Source organism: Lepisosteus platostomus, chromosome 1 (genome assembly GCF_059453375.1).
Source record: "Lepisosteus platostomus isolate fLepPlt1 chromosome 1, fLepPlt1.hap1, whole genome shotgun sequence".
In the NCBI taxonomy this organism is placed as follows: domain Eukaryota; kingdom Metazoa; phylum Chordata; class Actinopteri; order Semionotiformes; family Lepisosteidae; genus Lepisosteus; species Lepisosteus platostomus.
The window spans coordinates 12,148,855-12,163,025 of NC_142611.1; positions in this window are offsets into that span (position 1 = coordinate 12,148,855).

The following is a 14,171-nucleotide window of genomic DNA, read 5'->3' on the forward strand; positions in this document are numbered from 1 at the left end:
AAAGCTGTTCTATTGAAATGCGCAGGAATGTGTTTGAATGGTATTGCTGGGGTGTCAGGAGGTGGCTACCAGAAGGTGGACCTGTCAAAATCCAGTCCTTCAAAGCTGTAAATTCCTCAAGGCTTTGTTTCAGTTGAACTCTCAGTTACATAACTTAAAGAATAATACAGAAATGCAATAATTCAAATTATTTTGTTAAGATGTACCCACTTTTTCGAGATTTTAGCAGCTGATGATCTGAGGTGACTGACAAAACCTTTGGGATGATGATCTTAGAGGAAAGGGATAGAAACCACAGGATACAGCACAGCAAGATCTTTTCCTGTAAACCATGAGGCAACAACAAAAATGGTCAATTTTGCCTTCCTTGCTTCAATACACGCAGCCGTGTTCCATCATAAAAAAAAAGAGATCAATAAAGAGAGTTCTAGGAACGACCAAGCTTTCTCAGGCCATGACCACCATACTTCAGAATTTTCTCAGAAGTAATGTGAGCCAGGAGAGTTTTGAAATAGAATGGTATGGACAGATGAGACAAGGATAAACCATTGCCAAAGTGATGGAAAGGTTATTCAAGTGTGGAGAAAGAAACTCCAGATGCTCCCAAGAACACCCCCCGAAAAGCACAAGCTACCCTTGGCTTACATGGCTACCTCTGGAAGAAAATGCGTCCATACATATTGAGTGGAACTTCATAATGCAGTATGACAATGAGCCAAAACATACAGCCAATGGTACCATGGAGTTCATCAGGAGTAAAAAGTGGAAAACCTTAGAAAGATTAGTCAAGTCAATCTCCATATTCAAATCCAACTGAGCATGCATGTTACATACTGATGTCAACACCTCAAGAAGAGCCAAGAATTGTCAGTGCCTTCAGCAAAGCATCTCAAATTATTATACAGTGTGCTCATTAGTTTGCTTACTTCATGACGTTTTTGCTTCAAAGAGATATGAAACCAAATACAGATTTTTACATTGTGACATTTACTCACAGTGAATGTGGCCCTATACTTAAGAGCACTTACTGAGCTGAACACAAAGCACATTTGTGTTCCAGTATACTCATGATCACAAATACAGATTGCTTGCAAATTTGCAAAGCAAAAAGGGCATTGCTTCCCAGTACGTTTGGAGGACACTGCACTGTGTCATTTGTACGTCTGTGTTATTAGTTTCTCTAATAGGGTAGGGGACCACACTCTGGAGCTGAGACTCTGTTATTAGGCTGCAGATAAGGTTCAGACCTCTTAGGGAACCAGCAGCTCACTGCCATAGATGGCATCCAGGTACTTCTCCAGCTCTCTCATCCTTTTCATGTGGCAGGAAAGACTAGCTGAATAATGGAACAATCCAGTTTTTCCAGATTGTCAATCATCTGTTCTTCTGTGTTATCGACATTCCGCAGTATGGTAAAAACCCAAAGGGCAAGGTTAATGAGCAATCATAACTTACATTTGAAAGAACCTGGTTTAAAAAAAATGAAAGCTAACCAAAATAATCAAGCCTCCGAAAGTCTATCCCAGAGGAAACCTTTCTCATTCTCTGGTTTCTAATTGTCTGATTTGTGCTTCCTGTGTCTTCTTTGTCTTATCCATCAACCAAGGATAGTAAGCAGATGAGTGTCTTAGGTGACACATGACCAAGGTCTGCATCACTCTACTTTCCTATAACGCAGTAAACTAAAGAAAAGACCTACAGTTCCACATGTTTGGCCATTCCCACTTCTTTTGCACAGGATGTGTCATGCAATGTATGCCCCATATTCTATACCCTTCACTTACACTGTGGAATGGTAGTGTAGATACTAAAGTATACAAATTTACTAGAACGCCTTTACATAAAACTTAGTCATGCAATGGAGAAGTTAGTTGCTTATTTTTTTTCAAACCTGTGTCACAGAAACCTAATTCTGAGCTTAAAACCACTAAACACCATTTATAAAAATACACTGGCATCAGAAATGTGGTCCTATGTACTTTGACAAATCAGACACATTTCAGAATATTGTCTTTAAGGTCTAATTTGGCACATTAGTAAACTCTAAAAATACAAGTTGTCAGTTATTTGAGATGTTTTTCCCTTACTAATCTACACGAATGGCATATTTGGCATTTTAAAGCAAAAAACAGAATTTGAAATTATGAAGCGAAATACCAACATTTAAAAAGAGAGCAGATTTTATGGCTTCTCAAAAGTTTGGGAAAAAATCAATTTCCATCATCATTTAAATTCGGAAAATGTAAATTTGCTAACAAAAGGATTCTATGAATTGTTTTTCTTTTTCAAATTAATACATTTCACTCAATTCAACATTTTTCTGAAGAAAATTGCATCTTCATTTAGATTCCTCTGGCATTTCTGCGCCAAAAAGTACAAGAGGAGGTTGTTTGCAGAAAATTAAATATTATACTATATCCTTAAACAGCATAGTAAGATAGATATTGTATATAGATTATACATGCACAATGAGATTGTGTGGTTGGGTCTGAGAAATGCCACAAGACTTTGGTCTGCTAGCCCTGTTAACAGGGTTATTTAAGAATGATGTCTAATTGTGCATGAGGCAGCAAAGACAGGTGACTATGCATTTACTGCTGGCTCCCAGTTTCAGTGCTGTTAAAAAACATTGACGAGCAGAGCCTGAGAGAGGAACAATGCAGAGCCAGGAGAGAACAGTGAGAGGAGCCACTGAAACGCACAGAAGAGAGAGATTGCAAACAATAAAAAAGACCCACTGAAAGAACAATTAAGACAGTCTCTGTGGGGAGCTGATTGACCAATCAGAATAATTTGCAGAGTACCATTCTACTTCAAAGCCCCCCTGTTTTCAGTGAGCTATTGTCCTCTTAGCCAGCAGTCGCTTTGAAATGCTAGCAGAAAACCATTTCTCATTTTTATTTGGAAATCATCACTTTGTTTTAGAATTCTCTTTCGCTTTATTCTTTTTGAAAAGAAACTGAGCAACACTTCACCTTGTGCTGTGGGTATCTATGAATCCCTCTATTTATCCTTGGCTATAGCCTAGTCAGGTAGATATTACCATTGGAAAAAATATATAAATAGCACTTTAAAAAAATTCACACAATTTGGCGGCTCCCTGCCAAAATGGCGGGCATCTTGTAAAGTTTCAAGGGTCATTACGTTCAGTGCCCTTTTAAGTTAAATGTTAGGTCAGCATAGTTGAGTATTGTGGTATTGTACTCCACGGTCCCTCCCACCCCTCCTGCAGCCTTCTATTGTGGTATTGTATTCCACAATACTCCAGTATTGTGGACGATCCCTCCCACCCCTCCTGCAACCTCTTTGCCCTCCTACCATCTGGTAATAGGTATCGCAGTATACTGGTCAGCGCCACCAGACTCCATAACAGCTTTTTTCCACAGGCTGTCAGGCTCCCCAACACCCTGGTACCTACTGTACCTACTCCAAATGTGGAAACTTAGTTCTTTTTTGCCTAATGTCAGGCATATTGTCTGATGTATTCTTTGCACAGTTTTTTTGCACAATCCTGTAAAGTAAATTGCACTATGCACACTGCACTTTATGTACCCTGTACCCTGTCAGAAATGTCTTTGTATAGCATTGTCTTGTTAGTGCCTTGTCTGTATTCGCACTGTAGACCCGGAGAACGATATCTCGCTCCTCTGTCTAATTGTATATGGCTGGATTGACAAATAATCTTGAACATGAATTTGAGACACACAGCTTGTTGTTATTGGAGCTGGGCACTTGGTTACCCCAATACCATGGTGAGGACAGCCATAATGTCATCCTGCTCTACTGCTCTTTTATGTGTTGATTCACCATGAAAACAACCTGGAATCTCTGTTGCACGTTTATCAAGGTTCATTTGATACTGAGCCTTTTATTGAAGGTAGTGTCAGCCCTCCTTGAAATCTGAAGAGCATTAAATTCTCATTATAGGACAGGAGCCTAAGGCCGTATGGCCTTGTCACTCGGGGGAAGAGAAGGGAAGTGCTGTCAACTGATCACTACTTGGTGGTGAGTTGGATCTTATTCTGTGCAACGGATTTCAACTCCCACCTCCAGAATGACTTCTCTTGCAGGTCCCAGGTCCTGGACATTGAGTCTGAGTGGATCATGAAAGCCTCTGACATCAAGACGATGGCAAACACTAAACTATACTATACTATACTATACTGTACTGTAATGTAAAAAGGCGCCGTCCTTCAGATGAGAAGTAAAACCGGGTAAAACTGACTCTCTGTGGTCAGTAAAAATCCCAGGGCATTTCTTGAAAAGTGTAGGGGTGTAACTCCGGCGTCCTGGCCAAATTTCCCATTGGCCCTTACCATTCATGGCCTCCTAATAATCCCCATCTATGAATTGGCTTCATTTCTTTGTTCTCCTTCCCAGTAACAGCTGATGTGTAGTGAGTGAACTGGCACACTATGGTTGCCGTTGCATCATCCAGGTGGGGCTGCACATTGGTGGAGGTGGAGGGGAGTCCCCATTACCTGTAAAGCACTTTGAGTGGAGTGTCCAAAAAAGCGCTATATAAGTGTCAGCAATTATTGTTATTGTTATTGTTATTGTCATTGTCATTGTCATTGTCATTGTCATTGTTATTGCTATTGCTATTGTTATTGTTATTGTTATTGTTATTGTTATTGTTATTGTTATTGTTATTGTTATTGTTATTAAAGGTCCACTGCAGAGTTGGCTTCCTGATTGAAGTGGCAGTCCAGATCTTCAACTGGTCTACTTTTGAATGTGGGAGAAGGGAGAGCTTCCAATCAGCATCCTTCTTCTTTCTACCGAATATAGATGTGGGACTCTGAGCTGGCCTGCTGTCTTCTTTCTGTCTAGACTGTGTGGTCAACAGGATCATCTACTGAGAATGGAAGAGGAAATGCTAAGGCAGGTCTGTGCATTAATCCGTTAAACACAAAGTCACTTCAAGCAGCCTGTGAAGGGATGAATCACTCTGCCCACTGTGCTGCTTTCCAACCAAGCAAGACACTGGGGAGCCTTCACATGTTTTAGTTTCTGTCTCAAAAAGCCAAATCTGTTGTATTATTATTGTTATGGCACTGCTTAAAGTTCCTTTCCAGTGCTCTATGGCCTCATCAGGGCTACCCAGCAATAAACAGAGCAATGTGAAACCTACCACAAAATGAAACGTGAATCATTTTCCCACCTTTGCTTGGAATGCAGTAGTTTTGCTGTTTATTTTTGCATGCATGTCCAAGGCTGTCAGAAAAGATGGTGCGAACTGTGACAACGCACCAAGCAAAAAATGCATACTGCTAAATTTTTTGTACTGTTATTCAGACTGGGTCTATCGCTGCCATTTTAGGGAAACTCATGTTTTGTTCTTTCCAGAGTGAGTTGATAATGACACACTGAAGGAAAGAAATGTAATTTTAACCCCAGCCCACTTGAGTTAACTGACATTAAAGCCATCACGTATGAGCAGTGATACAGTTCTGCAGAGTGATAGGGTGGATTTCAAGTCTCATGTTTTCACACACCTGTGGAGACACAGGTGCACTGACATTAATTTAAAATCTTCCAGATCATTCTAGACAGTCTATCAGAATGCAACCTATAATAGCTGACACTGGTTTCTAACCGTCATTATGTTATTGTCATCCTGACTTCTGCAGAAATAGACATTTGGGCACACATGATACAGTGCCAGTCATCAGCTCAGGTGAATCACTCCAACTTGTCTAGAGCGCAGGCTTGAGCAGGGAGATGAAGAGGCCATTGCTTTAATAACTGATCCACTTTTTTTTCTTTTTCACGGGATATCCATAACCACAATAACCTCAGCAGTTATCACATAAAACACTTCATCCGTGATCACGTTGTGCATTTGGAAAGCAACAAAAAGTGGATGGCCTCTGCAAACAAGTTGGAAAACGTGCTGTATGTGTTGCCTCGTGTCTCCCCTGTGCTATGAAGGGTTATGAAAATGAGCAGCTCTGGATAACACTTGACATTACCGAACCTAGGGATCTTTGGAAAAAACAAAATAACTGCAGGGTGCTGGTTTCTGTCTTTGCCAAGCGGATTCATGTACCTGTCTGCGAGCAGCTGCGCGATCCCATTTCATCCAGTCCTGCCTGCCAGGTGACTTTACTCAGAAATGGAAAAAAAAACGCTGACAGGAACATTATCATTGAGAAATAAAAACGATCGGTTCAGCGAAGCAGCTTCAGATGAAGGCTAAGAACAAACTGCAAAACACAAACACAAGAAGACCTTTTTTTTAGAGGACTTCAGAAAACTACATGAATATCCTTTCCCAATATGTTGAATTTGTTTGGTACTGTTTATTTGTAAATTGTGAAAAGGAACCTTATTGTGCTTGACAGTGTGTGTGGAGGAGGGATACCAGCAGTCATCTGTTGTGTGTGGGCAGCAGGTTGGCAGAGCCTCAACCTACAGCACCCTTAGAGCACCATCATAATTAACACCTGCCTAATTAATTGGCAGAAAACACGCTGCTCACGACGAGCTTTTAAAACTATTAATTTGATGCAGCTAAATAAATACAATTTCTAGGTTTGTTTCCTCACTCCTCCTCACCGTAGCAGACCACTGACACCGGGCGTAATCCCTCTCGGTGAACAGCCGATCAGGACGAGCAGAGCCCGGAGACCCGCCTGCGTGCTCGACTGGGAGATCTCTCTTCAGAAGGGCTGTCTGCAAATTGCCCGTTTTGTTCATTTGCTTCCCAGCCGGTCTGCCTGCACAATCTGTTTGCGCTCTCTTCAGAAAACGCTTTCAAGAGGACTTGTAGTCGTTGCACTCTCTGCATATTTCTCTCTTGTTTCTTTTTTCTGACTGCACACCAAGGTTATTCCATGCTTGCCAACTTCTCGGCCTATTTGGCGGGAGTGAAGCTGGCTCGCTCTCCCCCTTTTTTCTGCAGGGTTTTCAGTGGGATGAGGAGGCTTTAGACTGATCCTGTTGGCTGGACACCAGCCTGTCTTTGAGCGAAACAGAGTGGAAGACTGGAAGTAACTGGCCTCCGTGCAACTGAGGCACATCAGCCTGGTTCACCCAAAGGCATGTGTTTTGCAAACTGGTGCAAGATCAATGGACAATCCAGTTGACAATAATGCCATTAAAAAAAAATTGACTGGAAAAACAATTAAATCATTCCTTGAATGGAAGTTGACAGTCAGTTATTGACTATTCCATTAGCTGTGTCCAGAAAATCCACATGCACTGTTCGGAAAAAGTGGTCCTTTCTGAAGTGTTGCTGGTGAAAGTGGGAATAATAATGGTCAACTGTCTTTGAATGAGCAAAGAAAGGTCTAAGATTGGGGTTCAGTAAAAGCATACCCACGGAGCAAAGTAATGGCTAATTGTTTGCTTGAAGAACTCGTGATGATGATGAACATCAGCTGCAGATAGACCTGGGCCTTTCCTAAAAATGTTCAGCCGGGTTCTCTCTTGGCTAGGTAATTTAAGCCTATTTGATTGTCTAATTTGGGGTGATGCATGCGGTTAGTCATGAGAAAATTGTTCTCCACTCCTGTTGACTCTCCTTGTTCCAAAGGCCAGGTAGGTGTTGAAATGTAAGTGTTTTTGTTTTAGAAATGGACAATATCTTAATCCAAGCTGTAACACTGGAAACAGGCCAGGTCAGGTAGGCTGGTACACAGAGGTTGCTGTGACAGGATGGGGACAGTGGGAGGATTGATCATGTGTGCATACAGACCTGCTGAAAGATGTGCTTAGGAACAAGGAATCCAGGGGAGGGATAGACTGGAGTGTGTTGGATTGGTGCAACCAATCAGCTTCCTTGTTGCACCTCCCACCAGTACCCAAGATTCTCACAGGGAAGCTGATGATCCTACCAGCAGACCCTAAGGTGTCACTGAGCTTTAGTTGATTACCCTGTCTTAGCTCTGTGGCAGTCCCTTTATGAAGTCCCAGTCCCTGCCCAATCGGTAACCCTGAAGTTGAGTCAAATTTCCAGCAGTGGGACCTGCTCTTCAATCTTGCACAAGTTTACAGTATCACAGAACTGGTGCAGTAGAGTGATTAAAACGAGTCAATGTTTCTTAACCGCATTGTGGCTCAGGTCAGAAGAAACAGTCATGCAATAGACAGGATTTCTCCACCTTCAAACAAAACGTGTAATGGAGAACATGCACGTCAGAGAGCTCTGACCTGTCGAATTGTGTCTCTTCCTCGTCTGTGCAGGTCTGCATAAATGATTGTGGTGGAGAAAACCTTGCGCGGTTTTGTACTAAAAATATGCACTGCCTGTCAGAATGCCCTACGGGATTGAAGGAAGATGTTATAAAGACCTTTCAATGGTAACATTTGCTTAACGGTTGTCTGTAAGGTATAATTTAGAGCTTCACTCACAAGAACCTCACAATCTAGAGTAATAACATGGAAGCAGAATAAGATAACATTCCCTCTTACTTCTTGCACACCCCGTTAAACACCATTTGTCTTTAGATTAGAGAGTGTGCCATATGTAGGCAAGCGATACTGACTACAATGATGTGTTCAAGTGATGCACACCACAGCAATACCACCCTTACAAAAATAACCTATAAATTACCTATAGGTTTCTATAGAAACACCCTAATTCTCTGTAGACATAACCTGATAAGCTGAAAGAAACAACTCCAAAGAAAATCCTGACAATGTAAGTGAATTAATTAGCATTTTACCTGCTATAAAGATTCAAATTCTTTCCAAAGGATTTTTTTTCTAATACTAATTAACTCCCCTTGTGCGTTTTGCGGCAATCACCTCTCCACAAAAGCCTTTTTGGAACTTATTTTTCCCTGACACGTTCATTAGTGAGGAAAATAACGTTCTATTTTGAAGAACAATCAAAGGTACTTTGCACACCCCTAATCCTGCTAATGGAATTGATGTTACTTACCAGAAGATCATTTTTGATCTGTTTTCGAGTGAAGCAGCATGGCATTTCACTGAAGCAGTGTGGCATTTCAGCCATGCTGAGAGGGACACTTTACTGACTGTTAATGTTATTATTTTATTACTCATTTTCTTATAAGCACACGTCACGAGAAAGCTTATCTAAATACCAAAGTACGATGTTCTGGGAACTTGTGGGGCATGATCACTTAAAACTGCAGGGTTTTTCACTTTTGCCTGCTGGGGCAGTTGGTATTTGCATGCTCTACTATATTTTCTCAAGTTTTGGGCTATATGCTGCTAATATATCTGTTATATTATTCATCCATCTATCCATCCGTCCACACATTTTCTAAACTCTCCTTCCTCTTCGGGTCACAGGGAAGCCAGAACCTATTTTCGGCAAATAATGGGCACAAGGTATAGTACTTGCTGGAGAGAACACCAGTCCATGGCAAAGCAAACACACAGACACACACAGACAGGCACACACTCACACCAAGGTCAGTTTTCCCTGAAGCCAATTAACCTACCAGTATGTTTTTGGACTGTGGGAGGAAATTGGAAATCAGGGAGAACACACAAACTCCATATAGGCAGCTGCATTATAATATTGAATTATAAAATATGTATTTTATTTCCCCTATCACGTGGGCTGTGCTTATATTCCTTCATATTGTTCAACTGAATGAATAAGAAAATTCAGAATAAACATGGTGACTGTTGCTTTTGAATGAAACCCCGGTTTTGTTACACTCAGTTATGAATTCTCTGCAAATTTTCAGCTACAGCATTGTATGATTTCTAGCACAGGTACACAGTATTAGATATACTATGGTATTCAGCTCTGTTTAAGCCCAAGGAATGAAACAGCAAAAACACAATTCTGAATAAGATATTTTAAAATTATTGATACAGGAGTGGTTCTGAAAGGACATTTTAGACATATCAATAAAAATAGAAGACATTTTATATAAAGTATTACATTTATAAATATGTATTTTATTATATTTTCAGGTGTTTATATCATTTTCATCCTCATATATATTGAATTATACATTTTTAAAAAAAAATTCATATTTCTCTATTTGATTTTCATAAAGTTTGGTTATTGGTGTTGAATAAAGTTTTTCTTTTTCTTACAGAAAAGTCTAATTTGACAGGCTACTGTGGACAAAGTATTTTCTGCATCGACCACTTTAAGTGACTTAGAAGATATTAAAAAATACTGTGATCTGAAAGCTCCTGGAAAAGACAAAATGTAAAAGTGTAGGTATTAATAAAAAATAATCTGTATAAGTATGTACGGAAGCACGTTTCCGCCAGGGAGTAAAAAAACGTGCTATGGTATCTCGTACTTATCAAATGAAAAAGTCGTATAACAAACTATATAGGCTATGGTGGGCGTTGAATAACATATTTGTGTGGCATACAATACGTGTTTAACACTTTGTTTCTTCTCCTCGCCTTTCTTTTGGCTAAGCAGTGTTCGTGTTGGATCCATCTGATTAAATGAACATCCACAGTGACCCAATGTGTATAATTTATATTGCTGAATAAGAATAATGAAAAACAGTTTGACTTTTCAATATTACATGATGCAGAAACCATGGCGCATTGACTTAACCTTGTATCGTTTTTTTTTATTTGCTTTGGGAACTGGCAATGAATACTTTGTACATGAAAATGTAAACGAAGCTGCTTTTTCCTCGCTTGATATTTACCCGTTAGAAACGGGCCGCACCGTGAAAACCCCTTCACCCGTGCGGGATCATTTCGTTCCTCCATTTGACAGGTTCAGTGCAGACGGCAGACTGTGATAGACGAAACACGGCAACTTTAAATAAAATGAAACAACTCGAAAATAACACCAATCCTTCAAGAATTGAATCACGGGGAAATGAGTGACGGGGGAATAAGTAGAAATTACTTCCAATTTATGAAGAAGGCACAACAGTCGATATGTCCTTTTCAGTATGAAATTAACCTCTGCATCACCGCAGAAAAAGAAAGACGTCGTAGACTATTGATTAGAACAAATCATCAACTGAGTATTTGAATATTTTGGAAATTAAGCAAAATATTGTTTATTCAAAGAAAATGTCCTGTATCTCAGAGATGGAACTGGGCAAAACCCCGAACGACAAAGCACCACAAAACAATAACAATAAACAATAACTGAACAGATTTTAGTATTTTCAAATGATAATACTTTTATTGTTAGATTACTTTCTGTATTATTTCATTAAAAAACAATAGTTCACTCAGAATGCAACAAAGTTACGTAGAATACCATAACAGGACAGGCTGAATTGTTAATCCAGGACTATTCATTTGCATATTCACAGAGTGAAAACTCCTATGATTCCTGAAAATGCCTTTATCATTGTATGGGACACCAATTCTATTGTACAAATGATCGCTTTTTCATAAGACATGGTAAACCTTGATTTGGCATACAGTTCGTGTTTAACATGTTGTTACTTCTTTTCTCTTTTGTCTAAGCAGCAGTTGCTTAGTTGATGCACTCAGAAATAAAAAAAAAACACCCGATGATGTCTGTACCATAGGCAACAGGTTGTTCAGAGTAGACTGTATCAACTGCGCACTTATTCCTTAGACAATGCAGGGAGGGAACGTAACACTGTATATTGCAGATATAACTGGAAAACATGCTCAACTCTTTCAGCTAATGGCAGTTAATTTACAGGATTATTCATGACACCTGTAGATTTGAGGGACTACTCCTTGCGAAACGTAAAACATACGAACCTACTTTTCTTACGCCGTCAGTATTTGTAAACAACTTTGCTCTCTACAATTCCGACTTGCGACACGATTGAATACTCAGCCTTGTTATTCAAAGCAGGTGTGTATCGGATAAATTACGGGTGTCGTGGAGCTACCGAGCACCGAGAGAGGTATAGAAATTAGCAGAGCAACACATTGATTGTTCTTCATTAGGTGCATCTGTGCAATGTCCTTAAAGCTCACAGGCCCCACATTTGGCAGTGCCTAGCAACAAACAGATCTCAGGCACAAGCCACAGCTGTACACACAGCCTAGTAACAGGGGTCTTAGGGCAAAACAGGCACAGACACTGAATTTTTATGCTCCCTATGGGAAATATTTCTTTGTGTACTTTAACTGAGAGCCTGCAACACAACCCACCCTTGTGCACAGAACACATAGACTGATGGACAGTATTCACAGTATTAGTGACACAGTCAGGGTGGCCAGTTGGAGGACACAGCTGAGCTGAAGGTCCTTGAAATGCTTGATTACCTTCCCAGTGTCTTTGATGTTCCCTGTCTCAGAGCAGCAAGCAGCATTTTAGAATCAGTTTCCCAGTTAATTATTTAACTACTTACACTTATATAGCTGGACACTTTTCTGGACACTCCACTCCCCTCCATCGTCACCAATGTGTAGCCCCACCAGGATGATGCAACAGCAGCATGCTTACAACACTCCAGCTATCAGGGGGGAGGAGAACAGAGTGATGAAGCCATGATTGGTAAGGGCCAATGAGAAATTTGGCCAGGACACTTGTTACAGCCCTACTCTTTTCAAGAAACACCCTGGGATTTATAATGACCACAGAGAGTCAGGACGGTTTACAACCGTCATCTCATCTGAAGGATGGTGCCTTTTTACAGTATAGTGTCCCCGTCACTATACTGGGGCATTAGGACCCACCTAGACCACAGGGTGAGCGCCCCCTGCTGGCCCCACTAACACCTCTTCCTTCCTAACGTTAGTTATTCCCATCCAGGTACTGACCAGGCTCACACCTGCTTAGCTTCAGTGGGCTGCCAGTTGTGACTTGCAGGGTGATATGGCTCCTGGCTAGTTGAATAACAGTATGGAGAGGAAGACTAAGAACCATTGTCATCACAAAAAATGAACTTGTCGTGCCATTACTAACCTTGAAGCACTTTTGCCATGTTACCTGACGACATTTCAGCCTGTCAGTGAAGGACATTCCTTTAAGCAATCTTGGCCTTCTAAAATCTTCTAAAATATGTATTTTAACAACAAAATGCCGACCAGGGGACACATGTAGAAAATATATGAAAGTGCATTTAACAGTTAACAGGAGGCACATCTTTACCGAAAGGGTGGTGGGGGTGTGGAACAAGCTACCCAGTCAAATTGTCCAAGCCGATGCCCTGGCTTTTTTCAGAAATGAAATGATGAGATGAGATCCACTGATCAAATTGTCCGGGTGGACCAAGTGGCCTCCTTTCCTCTGTGAACCTTGGTATGTTTTTATCACTATTTACTATATTCAAGGTTTCAGAGGAGTTAACCTGCAGATTCCAAGTAAAACACAGAATTTTCCTCCTTTTCCTTTATTCCATTTCTGCCGAACGCATTACTCACCAGCAGCCATATCACCCTGCAACTCATAACTGGCAGCCCACTGAAGCTCAGCAGGTGTGAGCCTGGTCAGTACCTGGATGGGAGACCTCCTGGGAAAAAAAGGTTGCTGCTGGAAGAGGTGTTAGTGGGGCCAGCAGGGGGTGCTCACCCTGTGGTCCATGTGGGTCCTAATGCCCCAGTGTAGTGACAGGGACACTATCCTGTAAACATGCGCTGTCCTTTGGATGAGACGTAAAACCGAGGTCCTGACTCTCTGTGGTCATTCAAAACATTAATTGACATTAATTTGAGTAGGTTTGACTGTAAAGAAAACAAATATATCTCGCGTCCAAATAGTTAATTACATAGCTGTAAGCCAATGGCAATATCTGAACCATTGACATGTCTGTTCTTTAGCCTGTGCTCTGAACAAGTGCCTGTGCTACCAGAGATACTGTACTTGGGATCCATGTGCTATGAATGTGTAATTAATTATACAGTGTATTATGCAAGCAGGTGTATTGTGTATGAGGTGCATCATCTCAGTTTATTTGACCAGCCCGAAATCGAAGAGATATCTTACCATGAACTCGTCATTCACCATAACATTCTCTTTCACATCTACTCCGTAATCAAAAAGCCAGAGAGTTTCTGGCTTTCCAACAAGGAAAGTAAAATGATCCTTGTAAGACACCTGTAAAATCTATAAATATGCATGATCACAAAAAGAATTATTTCTCTGATATCATTTTGTCAAGCTGAGTTTTAATAAACCATGGCAAGGGTGTTCTAATGCTTCCTTTCATGGAAAAATGTGAATTTTTAATCCCCATAGTGGAATACATCCACTCAGAAATGATTACGGTAATCCTCAATGTAAAGTTGAAGTCCTTATCAATTTATTTATAACAAAGCTCAGG